The sequence below is a fragment of the Elephas maximus genome, chromosome 4, assembly GCF_024166365.1.
Source record: "Elephas maximus indicus isolate mEleMax1 chromosome 4, mEleMax1 primary haplotype, whole genome shotgun sequence".
Lineage (NCBI taxonomy): Eukaryota > Metazoa > Chordata > Mammalia > Proboscidea > Elephantidae > Elephas > Elephas maximus.
This window is the reverse complement of record NC_064822.1, coordinates 177,464,788-177,484,161: the sequence shown is the minus strand read 5'-3', so window position 1 is coordinate 177,484,161 and position 19,374 is coordinate 177,464,788.

Genomic DNA, 19,374 nt, shown 5'->3' with positions numbered 1-19,374 from the left:
TGAGCTCATTGTTGCAGCCACTGTGTCAGTCCACCTCGTTGAGGGTCTTCCTCTTTTCCGCTGACCCCTGTACTCTGCCAAGCATGATGTCCTTCTCCAGGGACTGGTCCCTCCTGACAAGTATGTAAGACGCAGTTTCGCCATCCTTGCCTCTAAGAAGTATTCTGGCCGCACTTCTTCCAAGACAGATTTGTTTGTTCTTTTGGCAGTCCATCGTGTATTCAATATTCTTCTCCAACACCACAATTCAAAGGCGTCAACTCTTCTTCGGTCTTCCTTATTCATTGTCCAGCTTTCACATGCATATGATGCGATTGAAAATATCATGGCTTAGGTCAGGTGCACCTTAGTCTTCAGGGTGACATCTTTGCTCTTCAGCACTTTAAAGAGGTCCTTTGCAGCAGATTTGCCCAATGCAATACATCTTTTGATTTCTTGACTGCTGCTTCCATGGCTGTTGATTGTGGATCCAAGTAAAATGAAATCCTTGACAACTTCAATCTTTTCTCCATCTATCATAATGTTGCTCATTGGTCCAGTTGTGAGGATTTTTGTTTTCTTTATGTTGAGGTGTAATTCATACTGAAGGCTGTGGTCTTTGATCTTCATTAGTAAGTGCTTCAAGTCCTCTTCACTTTCAGCAAGCAAGGTTGTGTCATCTGCATAACACAGGTTGTTAATGAGTCTTCCTTCAATCCTGATGCTCGTTCTTCTTCATATAGTCCAGCTTCTTGGATTATTTGCTCAGCATGCAAACTGAATAGGTATGGGGAAAGGATACAACCGTGACGCACACCTTTCCTGACTTTAAACCAATTAGTATCCCCTTATTCTGTCCAAACAACTGCCTCTTGATCTATGTAAAGGTTCCTCATGAGCACAATTAAGTGTTCTGGAATTCCCATTCTTTGCAGTGTTATCTGTAGTTTGTTATGATTCACACAGTTGAATGCCTTTGCGTAGTCAATAAAACACTGGTAAACATCCTTCTGGTATTCTCTGCTTTCATCCAGGATCCATCTGACATCAGCAATGATATCCCTGGTTCCATGTCCTCTTTGAAACCGACCTGAATTTCTGGCAGTTCCCTGTCGATATACTGCTGTAGCTGTTTTTGAATGATCTTGAGCAAAGTTTTGCTTGCGTGTGATAGTAATGATATTGTTCTATAATTTCCACATTTGGTTGGATCACCTTTCTTGGGAATAGGCATAAATATGGATCTCTTCCAGTCAGTTGGCCAGGAAGCTGTCTTCCATATTTCTTGGGATAGACGAGTGAGCACCTCCAGCACTGTATCCGTTTGTTGAAATGTTCTCAATTGATGTTCCATCAATTCCTGGAGCCTTGTTTTTCACCAATGCCTTCAGAGCAGCTTGGACTTCTTCCTTCAGTACCATCAGTTCCTGATCATATATGCCACCTCTTGAAATGGTTGAATATCGACTAATTCTTTTTGGTATAATCACTGTGTATTCTTTCCATCTTCTTTTGATGCTTCCTGCGTCATTTAATATTTTCCTCATGAAATCCTTCACTATTGCAACTCGAGGCTTGAATTTTTTCTTCAGTTCTTTCAGCTTGAGAAATGCCGAGCATGTTCTTCCCTTTTGGTTTTCCATCTCCAGCTCTTTGCACATGTCATTATAATACTTTGTGTTCTCAAGAGGCCCTTTGAAATCTTCTTTTCAGTTCTTTTACTTCATCAATTCTTCCTTTTGCTTTAGCTGCTCAACGCTCAAGAGCAAGTTTCAGAGTCTCCTCTGACATCCATCTTGGTCTTTTCTTTCTTTCCCGTCTTTTCAGTGACCTCTTGCTTTCTTCATGGATGATGTCCTTGATGTCATTCCACAACTCGCCTGGCCTGTGGTCACTAGTGTTCAGTGCTTCAAATCTGTTTTTCAGATGGTCTCTAAATTCAGGTGGGATATACTCAAGGTCATATTTTGGCTCTTGTGGACTTGCTCTGATTTTCTTCAGTTTCAGCTTGAACTTGCATATGAGCAATTGATGGTCCGTTCCACAGTCGGCCTTGTTCTGACTGACGATATTGAGCTTTTCCATCATCTCTTTCCACAGATGCAGTCAATTTGATTTCTGTGTGTTCCATCTGGTGAGGTCCATGTGTATAGTCGCCGTTTATGTTGGTGAAAGAAGGTATTTGCAATGGAGAAGTCGTTGGTCTTGCAAAATTCTATCATTCGATCTCTGGCATTGTTTCTATTACCAAGGCCATATTTTCCAACTGCTGATCCTTCTTCTTTGTTTCCAACTTTCGCATTCCAATCATCAGTAATTATCAATGCATCTCGATTGCATGTTCTATCAATTTCAGACTGTAGCAGCTGATAAAAATCTTCTATGTCTTCATTTTTGGCCCTAGTGGTTGGTGTATAAATTCGAATAACAGTCGTATTAACTGGTCTTCGTTGTAGGTGTATGGATATTATCCTATCACTGACAGCATTGTACTTCAGGATAGATCTTGAAAAACGTTCTTTTTGACAACGAATGCAACACCATTCCTCTTCGAGTTGTCATTCCCAGCACAGTAGACTATATGATTGTCCGATTCAAAATGGCCAATGCCCGTCCATTTCAGCTCACTAATGCCTGGGATATCAATGTTTGTGTGTTCCATTTCATTTTTGACAATTTCCAACTTTCCTAGATTCATATATCGTACATTCCAGGTTCCGATTATTAATGGATTTTTACAGCTGTTTCTTCTCATTTTGAGTTGCTCCACATCAGTAAATGAAGGTCCTGAAAGCTTTACTCCATCCACATCATTAAGGTCGACTCTACTTTGAGGAGGCAGTTCTTCCCCCGTCATCTTTTGAGTGCCTTCCAACCTGGGGGGCTTGTCTTCCAGCACTATATCAGACAATGTTCCACTGCTATTCATAAGGTTTTCACTGGCAAATGCTTTTCAGAAGTAGACTGCTGGGTCCTTCTTCCTAGTCTGTCTTAGACTGGAAGCTCAGCTGAAACCTGTCCTCCATGGGTGACCCTACTGGTATCTGAATACCAGTGGCATAGCTTCCAGCATCAGAGCAACATACAAGCCCCCATAGTATGGCAAACTGACAGACACATGGAAGTCCTAGCTAGAGCAATAAGGCAAGAGAAAAACTAAACGGCATCCAAATTGGTAATGAAGAAGTAAAACTGTCCCTATTTGCAGATGATATGATATTATACATAGAAAACCCAAAAGAATCCCTGAGAAAACTGGAAGTAATAGAAAGATTCAGCAGAGTCGCAAGACACAAGATAAACATATAAATATCAGTTGGATTCCTATACACCAATAAAGAGAACGACAAAAAGGAAATCACGAAAACAATAACATTTATAATAAACCCACCCACTGCCATCGAGTTGGTTCCAACTCATAGCGACCCTATAGGGTTTCCAAGTTAGCCCCTAAAAAAATAAAACACTTGGGAACAAATCCAACCAGAGATGTAAAAGACCTATATAAAGAAAACTGCAAAACACTACTGCAAGAAGCCAAAAGACTTCTGCATAAATGGAATACATACCATCCTTATGGATAGGTAGAATCAACATTGTGAAAATATCGATTACATGCAAAGCAATCTACAAACAGAATGCAATCCCAATCCATATACTAACAGCATTCTTGAAAGAGATGGAAAAACTATTCATTAATTTTATTTGAAAATGGAGGAGGCCCTGGATAAGTAAAGCACTATTAAAGAAGAAGAAAAAATTAGGAGGAGTTGCACTACCTAAACTCAGAACCTATCATATAGCTACGATAGTCAAAACAGCCTGAAACTGGTACAACAACAGAAACTTTGACCTATGGAACAGAATTGGTGATCCAGATGTATATCCATCTACCTATGGTCATCTGATCTTTGACAACGGCCCAAAGCCCATCAAATGGGGAAAAGACAGTCTTTTTAACAAATCGTGCTAGAAAACTGGACGTCCATCTACAATAAATGAAACAGGACCCATAGCTCACACCATACAAAAAAACTAATTCAAAATGGATCAAAGACCTAAATATAAAACCCAAAACTATAAAGATCATAGAAGAAAAAATAAGATCAACACTAAAGGGCCTAATACATGGCATTAACAGGTTACAAACCATAACTAACAACACACAAACTCCAGAAGATAAGCTAGATAACTGGGATCTTCTAAAAATTAAACACTTATGCTTATCAAAAGAGTAAAAAGAGAACCTACAGACTAGGAAAAAAATTTCGGTCATTACAAATCCGACAAGGGTCTAATCGCTATCATCTATAGGAAAATACAACACCTGTACAAAAAAAGACAAATAATCCAATTAAAAAATGGGCAAAGGAAATGAACAGACATTTCACCAAAGAAGACATTCAAATGGCTAACAGACACATGAGGAAATGGTCGTGGTCACTAGCCATTAGAGAAATGCGCATCAAAAAGACAGTGAGATACCATCTTACCCTGACATTACTGGCAGGAATAAAAAAAACAGGAAATAACAAATGTTGGAGAGGCTGTAGGGAGATTGGAACTGTTAGGTACTGCTGGTGGGAATGCAAAATGCTACAGCCATTCTGGGAAATGATACAGCACTTCCTTAGAAATCTAGAAATAGAAATATCATATGATCCAGCAATCCCACTCCTAGGAATATATCCTAGAGAAAAAAGAGCTGTCACAAGAATAGACATATGCACACCCACGTTCATTGCAGCGTTATTCACAATGGCAAAAAGATGGAAACAACCTAAGTGCCCATTAACAGATGAATGGATAAAGGACAATATTTGTCACTAAAGGACAAATGTTATCTGAGACTGCTATTATAAAAAGCCAAGAAAAGGTTTACACATACACAAAAAAATAATCTTTTACAGTTATGAGGAAGGAGAAGGGTGCAGGGGGGAAATCACTAACTACGTCATACACAAGTGTTAACTTTGCTAAAGGGAAAGGCAACACACAATATAGAGATGGCCAGCACTACTTGACCAAGGCAAAGTCATAGAAGCTTCCTAGACACATCCGAACACTTGAGGGACCTAGTTACTGGGGCTGAGGGCTGGGGACCATGGTCTTGGGGACATCTAGCCCAATTGTCAAAACAGTTAGTAAATAAAACATTCTACTTCCTTCTTTGGTGAGTAGCATCTGGGGTCTCAAAAGCTTGTGAGCAGCCATTTAAGATACCACCTATTGGTCCCATCATGTTCAGAGCAAAGGAGAATGAAGAAAACCAAACACATGGGAAATATCAGTCCGAAGGACTAATGGACCATATGAACCACAGCCTCCACCAGGCTGAGCCCAGGAAAACTAGATGGTGGCTATTACCACCACCAACCACTCTAACAGGGATCCCAATACAGGGTCCTGGGCAGAGTGGGAGAAAAATGCACAACAAAATTCAAATTCTCAAAGAAAGACCAGCCTTACTGTTCTGATGATAGAGACTGGAAGAATGCCCAAAATCATGGCCCCTGGACATCCTGCTAACTCAGAACTGAAGCTACTCCCGACCTCCACCTCTCAAGCAAAGATTAGACAGGCTTATAAAACAAACAATAACACACATGAGGAACATTCTTCTTAGTTCAGTCAACTGTATGAAATCAAATGGGCAACACCTGGCCCAAAGCAAAGAAGGCAGAAAGGGACAGTAAAACTGGACAAATGGACATGGAGAACCCAGGGTGGAAAGGGAAAGGGGGAGAGGGTTGACACATTGTGGGGACTGCAACCAATATCACAAAACAATTTGTGTATAAATTTTTGAGTGCAAAACTAAAAAAAAAAGTACTCTGATAAAGACAGTCCTATCATACTGTACGAATACTGAATTGAAGATTCAAAATACATTTTTAGTAGGAATTTCTCAATTTAATACTATAAAATACACTGAAAACAAACTTAATTTTGACGTAGGTGACATTTCACTACCAACACTTAATAGTCATGTAAAATCGATAAGAATTTATTCACAAAATACCAGAAATACAAGTGCACTATTGTCATGGACTGAATTGTACCCCCCAAAAATATGTGTATCAATTTAACTAGGCCATGATTCCCAGTATTGTGTGATTGTCCACCATTTGGTCATCTGATGTGATTTTCTTACGTGTTGTACATTCTATCTCTATGATGTTGCTGAGATGGGATTATCGGCAGTTACGGTAATGAGGCAGGACTCATTCTACAGTATTGGATTGTGTCTTCAGCCAATTTTTTTGAGATATAAAAAAGAAAACTGAACAGAGAGAGAGGGACATAGCGATCTCATACCACCCAGAAAGCAGCTCCAGGAGCAGAGTGCATCCTTCAGACCGGGCTTCCCATGAGGAGCAGTTCCTAGACTAAGGGATGATTGATGAAAAGGACCTTCCTCCAGAACCAACAGAGAGAGAAAGCCTTCCCCTGGAGCTGACACCCTAAATTTGGACTCCCAGCCTACTAGACTGTGAGAGAATAAACTTCTGTTTGTTGAAGCTATCCACTTGTGGTATTTCTGTTATAGCAGCACTAGATAACTAAGACAGGTATAACACCTAATACATCAATACATAAAGGCAAAGTGCAATAAAATATTTAATATTCACCCCAGTTCTATGCTGAAGAATTGCCATAACATTACATAAAATAAACATTTTATTACAAAAATAGATTTAACTCATACACAATTATACAGTTCATTAATAAAACATCATTGCAATAAACCATAGTCACACCTGATTAAAAGAATGTCCTTTAATATTATTCATTTAAGCTATTCTTGTTTTCTAGCAAGACGATTTCAAACCTGAGAAAGCTGTCTCGACACTGACCTCAGTAGCTGGTATACCCAAAACAACCACAGCGATTTCCTATAACTGAGGATACTGTAAAGAGTTTTCTTCCCAAAATTCAAGAATACTTTTTTTTCTCTCAACTCTGAACACCATCAAAGCTTGATAATATAGAATCAATATTAACACTACAGTTGTTTGATCTCAATTTGACTTTTTTCTTTGATTTTGAGAAATAACTCCATCCTATCAATATCATCACTTAAATTGAGAGTATTTCCTGAATTGCTTTCTTTTGTTACACTTTCAGTATTGCTCCTTTTCAGATGATTTTCCACCATTTCCCAAATGCTTTTTAAATGTCATATGGCCTTCCCTATGAGTTCAGAACTAATTAGTATTTGATAACGAGGATATAGGGAAACTGTTCCTAATAAGCTATCATTTTCGTTGATAACTTTTCCCCTAACGTTAATTTTTCAATCAATGTGTTTCCAAAGGTATTATTAAGAGTTCTTAATTTTAGCTTAGTTTCCACCCACATACCAAAACATCAGTCATGCTTAATTGTTCACTTTGCAATCTTACTGCAAATTTTTTAAAGGTCTTAAAGTTTTCAAAATTAATTTGACATATGCCCATTTGTCATTAGAAAAGTAATATTTCATATTATTCTCAGTAATACACCACAGAGATTTCTGTACCCTAGTAAGGTTTCTAAAATGGTGTATACACTATTCCATCTTGTTGGGCAGTCCAGCATGGTTTCCTCAAATTATTTTCCAAAAATTTGATAGACAATGTCAAATACGAAGTATTCAAACAAACTCACGAACTTCTCCTAAATATTCTTCCAATTCAGCATCCTTTATTGTGTCTTTAATAACTAATTGAAGTGTGTGCAGCACATTTTATATCAGTCAATGTTTTCTTATAAACCTTGTCGCTTTCACCACTCTTTGCCATGGTTAATGTCTGTAAGTCAGAGTCTTCAAAATGGCCATTTTGCCCTGACATTTGTCATTCAATTTCACTATCTTTTCTGAGCAAATCTACAAATTTAATCATATTAGAGCCATGATCTGTGATTACAGAATAAAGCTGTTGTAAATCAATGTTGTACTTCTCTAAAATTTGATGCACAGTGTTTTTTATGTACAGACCTGTACGTATTCCCAGTGTCAACAGATGCATCTTTCCTTCTTGTGCAAACTGAGCATTAATTAATCCCTAGAATTGACCTACTCAATCTACTGGCAACATCTACTTTCAAAGGGAATATTCATTTTTCTAGACTACTACTAATTTTGGAGCTAAGTTTTAAGGACAAGTGAGGAATCATTTCCCTGACAGTTCCTGGTTGATTGAAAATTTTTGACCAATTGAAGCAATAATCGGATTTAAATTTTATGGAATCCTGAATATTCAATTAACTCAAATGAAGCATTAACAGCAACTAATTCAACACATGCATTGGTGATTGTCTAATTTCACCTTAAGGCATTCTGGAATGGGAACTAGTTGTCTTAGGTAACTGTTGTCGTTGTTCTTAGGTCCCATCTAGTCAGTTCCAATTCATAGTGACCCTATGTACAACAGAATGAAACACTGCCCGGTCCTGCACCATCCTCATAGTCGTTGTTACGTTTGAGCCCATTGTTGCAGCCACTGTATCAATCCATCTCATCAGGGTCTTCTTTTTTGTTGACGCTCTACTTTTCCAAGCACGATGTCCTTCTCCAAGGACTGATTCTTCCTGATAATATGTTCAAACTGTGTGAGATGTAGTCTCACCTTCCTTGCTTCTAAGGAGCATTCTGGCTGTACTTCTTCCAAGACATATTTGTTCACTCTTTTGGCAGTATGTGGTATATTCAATATTCTTCGCCAACACCAAGCGATATCTAGTTTCATAGTTATCCTGTGCTACTATAAGAGAAATACCACAAGTGGGTGGCTTTAACAAACAGAAATTAATTTTCTCGTAGTCTATGAGGCTAGAAATTCAAATTCAGGGTGCCAGCTCAAGGGGAAGATGTTCTCTCTCTGTTGACTGTGGAGGAAGGTCCTCATCTCTTCAGGTTCTGCTTCCTGATTCCTTGGAGATGTTCATGTGTCTTGGCATCTATTTTACCCCATCTCTCTTTCTCTCACTTGCTTGTTTAATCTCTTTAGGATCTCAAAAGAGACTGACTCAAAACACACCTTATAATAACCCTGCCTCATTAACATAACAAAGACAACTCATTCCCAAATGGGATTATAACCACAGGCATAGACGTTAGGAATTACAACACATGTTTTTGGGAGACACAATTCAATCTATAACATTCCACCCTTTGTGCCCTTCAAATTCATGTCCTTTCCACATGCAAAACACACTTATCCATCATACCATCCCAAAAGTCTTAAATTAACTTCAAGCCTAAAATCTCATCTTCTGAATCATCTATATCAATTACGGGTGAATCTTTAGGCACATCCCATCCTGGGTAAAAATTCCTCTTTGTCTGTGAACATGTGAAATGTAGATCACAAGTTATCGGTTTCCAAAGTACAAAGATGAAACAGGCACAAGGTAGATATTTCCATTACATATGGTAGAAATTGGAGGGAAAGAAGGGGTAACAGGCACCAAGCAAGTCCAAAACCCAGCAGAACAAATTACATTAGCACTCAAAACTTGAAAATAATCCTCTCTTCTTTGAGACCGTCTGGGCAATGGTCTTGCCCTCCAGACTCTGGGTGTTGGCCATGCTACCAGGATTCTAGGTGGAGGCCCACTGACCCTGGACTTAAGCTCCACCTTCCAGGCTATATGGGATGGCAACTCTGCTCCCTCAACTTTAGGAGGCCCCATTCTCCTAGTTCATCTGAGTGGCAACCCTGGCCCCTTGTCCCCAGACTGTCCCATTCTTTCCACCCTTGGGGATGTCAGTCCTGTCCCCTCAGCTTTGGGTGGCAGCCCCACCCCCTGACACACCTTAACAGCATCTCCACACTCCAGAACAAAGTTGGTGAAGATCCGACCCTTTGAAACCTAGGAACCTGTGACCCCATTCTTTGAGATGCAGGATACCGTGGCCCCGCCCTTTGAAACTGAGAAGACCCTGCTTTCCATATTCCTTCCAACAGTTCTGCTGATCTCATTTTGCACAGTTCATTTTTAAGTCCATCTCTTTCCTTTCACATTTTACTGTAAGTGGCAAAAGAAACCATAAGACCCTGTTACTATCTTGCTTAGAAATCTCCTCAGCCAGATATCCAAGTTCATCACTTACGAGTTCTACCTTCCACCAAACATTTGAACATAATTCAGAAAAGTTCTTTGCCACTGTGAAAAAGCATCGCCCTTCCTTCCTTGACCAATGATATGCTCACCATTTTCTTTTTAAAGCCTCATCAGGAGTACTAATATCTTCGATATATCTAGCAGCATTTTGTTGCTGGCAGCATATATATTCTCTAAGACAATAGAGACTTTCTCTATAGCTTTCCTCACTTCCTTGTGAGCCCTCACCAGAATTTCCTTTGAGGTCCATAATTCTACCAATAGTCTCTTCAAGGCAATCCAGGCTTATACTATTAGGCACTCTATCCACTACCCAATTCCAAAACTGCTGCCACATTTTAGATATCTGTTAGAGCAACACCCAACTCTTGATAACAAATTCTTAGTCATCTAGTGCTGCTATAAAAGTAATACCACAAATGGCTGGCTTTAACAAACAGAAATTTATTTTCTCACAGTTTAGGAGGCTAGAAGTAGGAATTCAGGGTGCTGGTTCTAGGAGAAATCTTTCTTTCTGTGTCAACTCTGGAGGAAGGTCCTTCTCTCTTCAGCTTCTGCTTCCTGGTTCCTTGGAGATCTCCATGTGTCTTGGTGTCTATCTTACCCCAGCTCCGCTTCTCTCACTTGCTTGTTTAAACTCTTTTGTATCTCAGAAGAGATTGACTCAAGACAAACCCTACAATAATCCTGCCTCATTAACATAACAAAGACTCCCCATTACCAAATGGGATTATAACCACAGGCATAAAAAAAAAAAAAAAAAAAAACAGGCATAGAGGTTAGGAATTACAACACATATATTTTGGGGCACAATTCAATCCATAACACCCATCTAATGCTTTTTTGTTGCTTATATGGAACATTTCTGACACTTTCTTCAATTTTTTTTTTTTTTTGTCTTCTTGGCTTTGCACTGCATTGTATTCATCTGTATGATGACGCTTCAGGTACCTCTCTAAATTCGCTACACGGTCTCTAACAATACCTGTGTTGTGAATTTTACATGTACTTTTATTTTCAATCTTTCCATGCTTGAAAAATTCTCAACATGCATTTCCTCTGGTTTGTCCCACGCTAGAATTCAAGGCATAAAAAAATAATAGTAGTATTAGGGTGTATTTTATAGTCACTAAAAAAAAAAAAAAAAAAGTTTTTTTTTTTTTTTTTTTTTATATATTCCATTACGGAGCTCTGGTAGCACAGTGGTTAAGAGCTACAACTGCTAACCAAAAAGTCAGCAGTTTGAATCCACTAGCTGCTCCTTGGTAACCTTAGCGGGGCCGTTCTACTCTGTTCTATAGGGTCACTATGAGCCAGAATCAACTTGACGGCAATGGGTTTGGTTTTTTGGTACATTACATTACAGTAAAAACAAGTCTTAGACTTTGATAACATAAAGAGAATAGAATGCATAAATATTTTTATAGAAATGAATTACAGCCAGTATGTATATAAAACGCTTCTAGCCACGTATTATCAGTATATTAGAAAAACCATAACTTTGGTTTTATGTTGGCGGGGTTTACTGATTTCTTCCATTTGAAGTCCGACTTTACAACACTCTCATACATTTATCCAGCACATTTTGAAGAAACACCTCACTTTATAACGATGCCATCATGTTGTTTTCAGTAAAGTAACGGTATATCATAATCAAAACATTAATTTTCTTCCCGCTATTTGCTGATGTGTGTTAACGTTTTGATTTGTGAGATAAATACCAAATTTAAACATGTGAGTACAATATGTGATGGTACATTTAAATTGAGATTGAATATAAGAGTAGATTCATCAAAAAATTATACTCTGTTTTCTATTTCTTAAATTTAAATATCACACTTAAAAATGCAAATAATGGACTTTTAAAATGTTTACACTCACTTGGTAAATTTCCGCTCAGATGAAAATCTGTTCAGAACTTGGTGTAGTTTAACCAGGTCTCATTTGCCAAGTGTTTCTCACATCTTCAATAAGCACAGTTCACGTTTTTGTGAGAGAGGTCAAGCACAGAGCGGAAAAGGCAAACCGTGAGTGCTCTGTAAATCATCTTTCCTAACAGCCGTGATCACACATAGCTGCGGCTGCCCAACATCGCTTGCCAAAGCCGTGAACTGTGCACTTACCAGCCACTTGCCCGAAAAGCATTCGGCATACGTGGGTACCCAGTGCAAATCAAACATAAATGGTCCAATGTGCTTCCTTACAATTGAAAAATTGTTGTTGAACTGAAAGTAGTGGAGTGAAAAAAAAACCAGTTTTCAATTTCGGCCAGGTTGGAAAACATTTTTTTAATTCCGATTTCAGTTTCACTCCCACGAAAATTTTCGGATTTTTTTTTTTTTTTTTTTGGTTTTGGTTTTTAGTTCCATTGCAGTTCAAAGCCCTGAATAAAAGGCAAAAGAGATCAGTGTTACAGGAGAATAATAAATGAGAGGATGACATAAAAAAGTGATAACTTATAGCTGGGGAGGAATCAGATATGATTTCATGAAGGAAGAAAATCCCTTAAAGAAGTGCAAATATTTTGACCAGCACAGAGAAGAACTTGGGCATCCCAGGAAACATTAAAGACGTGAACACAGATATGCTCAAGGGATGTTCAAGGTGAAGCTTGGGGTGTTTAAAGGAGTGGTGACAGGTGGCATAAGGATAACACAAGAGTTAGGAGTATAGGCTCAGACACTGGAGTCCAAGTCCCAGGTCTGTTACTTACGCCATGACCTTCAACAAGTTCACACAACATGTTTTCATTGCATGCATATACTGGGACATGCATTGTGCATTGTCCCATGTCCAACTTAGTACTGAAATAGAACTATATAGTGTCTGACATTATTGCTGCCCTCCTCCCTGTATCTCTCTCCACCTTGGACTTCTGAGACTACATCCCTATTTTCCATCCTCCTCTCTCATTGGCTGCCTTTCTCCTAAGGTCATGGGAAAGCAGCTGCTGCCAAGGAAATTAGGCCTTTGTTCTCAGTACAGAACCCTTCTACCTGGGTTTCCGCCTCCTTGCTTGTGGATGTTTTGGCTGCTTTTAGCAAGAAAGGTGGTTACCAGAGGTAACCACCTTTCAGCGGCACACTTGTCTCTTCCCCCAGACACCTCAAAAGAACATTCTCAAGCTTGGGAAGCTGGTTTGCACCTGTGGCTTCTGAGCCATCCTATGATTATATCAGCCAGAGAAGTTTCCCGAAGTCTAGTCTTTCCTTACCCAGTATACTTTACTCTGTGTTGCCATATCAAACTCCTTCAGGCCCTGTGCTGTAAAATTACCCTTCACATCTGCTCAATAACAATAGCTGACATTTTAACATGCAAAAAATATTAACTGATTGCCTGCTTTGTGCCAGGCACTGTTCTCAGCACCAAGAATAAAGGAGTGAATAAAACAAAATGAAACCATGCTGTTATGGAACCTGCAAAATATGCCAGGAATTCTGCTAAATATTTTACGTTGATTGAGGGAAAAAAAAAACTGTTGCTGTGAAGTTGATTCTGACTCATGGTGACCCCATGAGTTACAGGCAGGGTAGAACAGCTCATTAGGGTTTCCTTGGCTGTGATCTTTACAGAAGCAAATTGCCAGACCTTTCTTTCATGGCACCCCTGGGTGGTTTTGAGCCCAGTTAGTAGTCAAGGGCAAACCATTTGCACCACCCAGGGACTTTTTATGTAGATTAGATGGTTTAATGTTTATTTAAATCATTCAAAAACAGTTGCAGCAGTACATTGACAGGGAGCTACCAGAAATTCAAGCCAGGTCCAGAAGAAGACATGGAATGTGGGATATCATTGCTGATGTCAGATAGATCTTGGCAGAAAGCAGAAAATACCAAAGAGATGTCAGGAAAGTTGTGCATTAGGGTTGTATCCTCTCACCACACTTACTTAATCTGTATGCTGAACAAATAATCCAAGAAGCTAGACTATATGAAGAAGAACTTGGCATCAGGATTGGAGGAAGACTTATTAACAACCTGTGTTATGCAGATGACACCACCTTTCTTGCTAAAAGCAAAGAGGGCTTGAAGCCCTTACTGATGAAGATCAAAGACTACAGCCTGCAGTATGGATTACGCCTCAACATAAAACAAAAATCCTCACAACTAGACCAATAAGCAACATCATGAAAAACAGAGAAAATACTGAAGTTGCCAGGAATTCCATTTTAATTGGGTCCACAATCAATGCCCATAGAAGCAGCAGTCAAGAAATCAAATGATGTATTGCACTGAGCAAATCTGCTGCAAAATTCTAAAGTGTTAAAAAGTAAAGCTGTCACTTTGAGGACTCGGGTGCACCTGACACAAGCCATGATATTTTCAGTTGCCTCACATGCATGTGAAAGCTGGATGATGAATAAGGAAGACCGAAGAAGAATCGATGCCTCTGAATTATGGTGTTGGCGAAGAATATTGGATTGCCAGATGAATGAACAAATCTGTCTTGGAAGAAGCACAGCCAGAATAGAATGCTCCTTAGAAGCGAAGATGGTGAGAATTCATCTCGTGTACTTTGGACATATTCTCAAGAGGGATTAATCCCTGGAGAAGGACATCATGCTTGGGAAAGTAGAGGATCAGCAAAAAAAGGGAAGACCCTCAACAAGATGGATGGACACAGTGGCTACAGCAATGGATTCAAGCGTAATAACAATTGTGGGGATGGCACAGGACCGGTCAGTGTTTCATTCTGTTGTCCATAGTGTCACTATGAGTCAGAACCGACTCAAAGACAAATAATAACAACAATCCTTGTTACTCTGAAAAAAATTATTCTAGTTAACCCTATTTTTGTTATCTAGGTGAATAAAATGAGTGTTGGTTAGATCAATTAACTTGATGCCTGAGTTTGTACCTCGTTTTTTTTCTGACCACTTATTTAACTTCAGGCAAGGTTTTTAACTGCTCTCTGCCTCGCTTTCCTTATCTCGAAAATGGAGGTAACAGTATCTACCTCATAGTGTTTTGAGAGAAACAAATGAGCTCTTATCTGGAAAGAAAGTAGAGCAGTACCTGGCACATTAACAGCATTTCATAAATATTAGCAGTTACTAGTATATATTTCCAATCTTACATAACATTCCTTATGCATTTGGACCATTAGATAATGAGATTCTAAGGACTTGAACTTCATTTGTTTTTTTCATTTGTTTGTTGTTTTTTTACACATGTTAACCTCATGTGTTAAGTGGGGTTAATAATACTTTGCTGCTGAGTTGCAGGATTAGAGAGAATGTTTATAAAACACTTAGCACGGTCCCCAAATATTATTATTACTATTCCTTAATGATTAGTACATTTCTAGGAATGGAGAAAGTTTTCAAAACACATTGTGTAGCTCAAATGCAAATGAATGGGAGTGAATTGACTGAGCATCCCCACTGCCCATGGGACCTTGGGGATTCCCACTGAATTCCTTCCTTTCCTGAGTGGCAGCTCATCACTTGCTTTGGTTAACACCGAGCAGTGAGGGTTCACCCCTGCTAACTACTTAAAAGCTAATATTGGGTCTGCAAAAACTGCTTTTTAATGATCTTTAAGAGCCCTCCAGAAAATCTCATTAGCAGCTACCAAATCACTGGGGCTGTGCAGAGGAAGGTTTCCACGCATGGTCGGAGGTCGTTAGCTCCTCCTAGGCTCTGATTGAAGGTGGGGCAGCTCTGCAGAGCTGCCTCTTCTTTCCTTGTCTGTCTTGTCTGGGTCCCCAGGCCTTCCAGGTAGAGTACTGCAGTCACCTGCAAGCTGATCTCCCAGGCTCCAGTATCTTCCTGCATACATCTTCCCTCGCCCTAATGGGGAGGCATTATTATTTTGTTCAAAAGCTCAGCATGGCTCCCCATTGCCTCCTATACCAACTCTGAGCTCTTCACTAAGGACCCCTTTCCATGCCACTCACTTGTTCCTTGTGACTCTCCCCAAAATGAGTGACATTCAATTCACGTGAATCAGGACCACTCTGTCCCTGACCGGAAGTTTGCATCTTCCTCTAGCTTCTTAGCTTTTGATTATGCAGTTCTCACACTTTGGATTGCCCCTACTCACTCCACATCCATCCCTCCCTTCACTGACTGTGGGAAAGAGAAAGATCTCAGGGCAGAGAGTCTGTAGCTATTTGGCCAAAAGCAACTTGCATCACTCCGTGGCCCAGTCTTTCTACCTCTGGGATAGCATTGCAGTAAGGCTTCTCAGGCTTGATACTATTAACATTTGGGTGCAGATAATTCTTTGTTGTGGGGGCTGTCCTGTGCATTGTAGGATGTTTAGGAGCATCCCTGACCTCTACCCACTACAAGCCAGTAGCAGTCCTCCTTCCTCCAGTTGTGCCAATCAAAACTGTCTCCAGACTGTGCCACATGTTCCCTGAGGAGCAAAATCACCCACAGTTAAGAAGCACTGCATTACACTAACTACGACACCTTATGTAGTATTCTACCTAGGATATTGTCATTTTCCTCTTCACATGTCTAGCTCCCCTTTAATAAAAACAATACCAAAAAAAAATCCAAATCTGTTGATGTCGAGTGGATTCCAATTCATGGCAACTGCATGTGTTGCAGAGTAGGAGTACTCCATAGGGCTTTCTTAACTGTAGCCTTAAGGAAGCAGATTACCAGGCCTTTCTTTTGTGGTGCCGCTGGGTGCATTTGAACTGCTAACCCTTAGTTAGTAGTCAAGAGCAAACCATTTGTGTCACTCAGAGATCTATAAAAATAACAAATAATACTTGTTTGTTGTTGTTGTTAGGTGCCATCAAGTCAGTTCCAACTCATAGCGACCCTATGTACAACAGAATGGAACACTGCCCCATCCCATGCCATCCTCGTGATTGTTGTTATTCTTGAGCCTTTTGCTGTAGCTACTGTGTCAGTCTATCTGGTTGAGGGTCTTCCTCTTCTTCACTGATCCTCTACCAAGCATGATGTCCTTCTCCAGGGAGTGGTCCCTCCTGATAACATGTCCAAAGTATGTGAGAGGAAGCCTCGTCATCCACACTTCTAAGGAGCATTCTGGGTGTACTTCTTCCAAGACAGATATGTTTATTCTTTTGGCAGTCCATGATATATTCAGTATTCTTTGCCAACACCACAACTCAAAGGCATCAATTCTTCTTCTGTCTTCCTTATTCATCGTCCAGCTTTCACATGCATATGAGGTGATTGAAAACACCATGGCTTGGGTAGGTGCACCTTAGTCTTTAAAGTGACATCTTTGCTTTGGGCAAACCATGCAATGCATGGTTTGATTTCTTGACTGCTGCTTCCATGGGTATTGATTGTAAATACTTCTTTAGCACCTATTATATGCCTACCATTGTCCTTAAGAGATTTACCTATATTAATAAATTTAACATACCCTGTGAAGTAAGCAGAAACCCTGGTGATGCAGTGGTTAAGAGCTATGGCACTCCTTGGAAATCCTTTGGGGCAGTTCTACCCGGTTTGCACCACTAGGGCTCCTTCCAACTTGTACAACTGCAGATGAACTACCCAGTACATGCCTGGTGCTGCTGCCAAGGGCTTGCCTCTGAAACTTTCTGATAGCTCAGCTGCCAGCCTCCAGGGGGAAGAAAGAATACCATCCTATTGTTCTCAACCCCCTGCTGAGAATTTGCATTTCTACTCCCAGATACACTGAATTAGAATCTACATTTTAACAAGATCCTCAGGTAATTCTTATGCATAATAAATTTTGATAACCACTGCTCTACTAGTGATTCTCAGAATTGGTCCCTAACCCACAGCCTTAGCATCACCTGGGAACTTGTTAGAAATGCAAACTTCTTTGAACAAGTTTGAAGCCCTGGTTTCCACTGCTTTCTTCTTAATTGCTCCAGACCTAATTGGTCTCCTGTAGGCATCTCCATACCATTAACCAGGTTGGGAAAACTCTCTATTTGACCACTTCTGTAGGACAGGCAGCACAGTGGTTAAGAGCTTGGCTGCTAACCAAAAGGTTGGTAGTTCCAATCTACCAGTTGCTCCTTGGAAATCCTATGGGGGCAGTTCTACTCTGTCCTACAGGGTCACTATGAGTCAGAATTGACTTGACAGCAATGGGGTTTTTTTGGATAGGACAAAGTTCTCTTTTAAGAAGGATTCAGAACATAAAAAGGGGAATAAAACAAACACAAAAGTACAAAGGGAAGGAAAGTTTTGAGTCATTTTTGCTACTTAGGGGCTAGTGAATGTCCCTGCATGGTGCAAATGGTTTGTGTTCAACTACTAACCTTAAGGTTGGTGCTTGGAAGCCACCTAGCAGTGCCACGGAAGAAAGGCCTGGTGACCTACTTCCATAAAGTTTAGCCAAGAAAACCCTATGGAGCAGTTCTACTCTGTAATGCATGGGGTTGCACTGAGTTGTATTGACTAAATGGCAACAGGTTTAGGGGCTAATGGTTAATTTCTCAGTCAGCTTCCAACTCAAATTCCTTTATTCCAAGCTTTCACAGACCAAAGCTATCTGATATTAACAGAGGGTGTTTAACAAGGTCAGGGCCACTTACCAAATGTGTGGCACTGAGCATTCATCTTTCTAGAAACTCCCTAAAACTTCCTGTCTAGTACCATTGGCCTAAATAGCCTCACATACTCTTGACATAACTGCAAAGGAGTCTGGGAAGTGAGCATCTATCATTTGCAGCTTCTGTTGTGGGAGGTGGTCTCTTCCAGGAACAAAGAAGAGGGAGGACAATGGCTACCGAGCAGGAGCAATCAGTACTTGCTATGAGTTACTATTATTTAAAAAATACAAATAAAACATCCAATTTCTATATAAAATGTTGTATGTTATTGTTTACAAATGTCAGCTACCCAGAGAGGCCACACAATGAGCCTATTTTCATTTTTGCTCTCAGAAGGATAGTAATCTATTGCCTCTAATAAGATGCTTTCTTCCTCATCAAAAAGCTCCAAATTTCCAACAAACTCCTGGGTCACCTTCCCTTAGCTGGATGAGACCAGCACATTGCTGGGGTTGGGATTGGGGGGATGAGAAAGGAGGATATCTGACATTCCGTTACCACGTCTCAGGCATTCTGCTAATTATTTTCCCTGCATAATTTTATTTAATTCTCCTGTCAACCCTATGAAGTAGATATGGCCATCACCAGGGCCAGAGCCAGGGTAAAGCAAGTGACAGGTCTAGAGCACAAAAAGGAGGCACTCGCTCTCAGGTCATGCTAGTAGTGTCCTTGCCCTGACATAACCCTGAAAGTGAGTGCCTCCTTAAATTTTGTACCCTAAGCTCTGCAATTGCTTCACTTCTCTTGCCGACTGTGGTT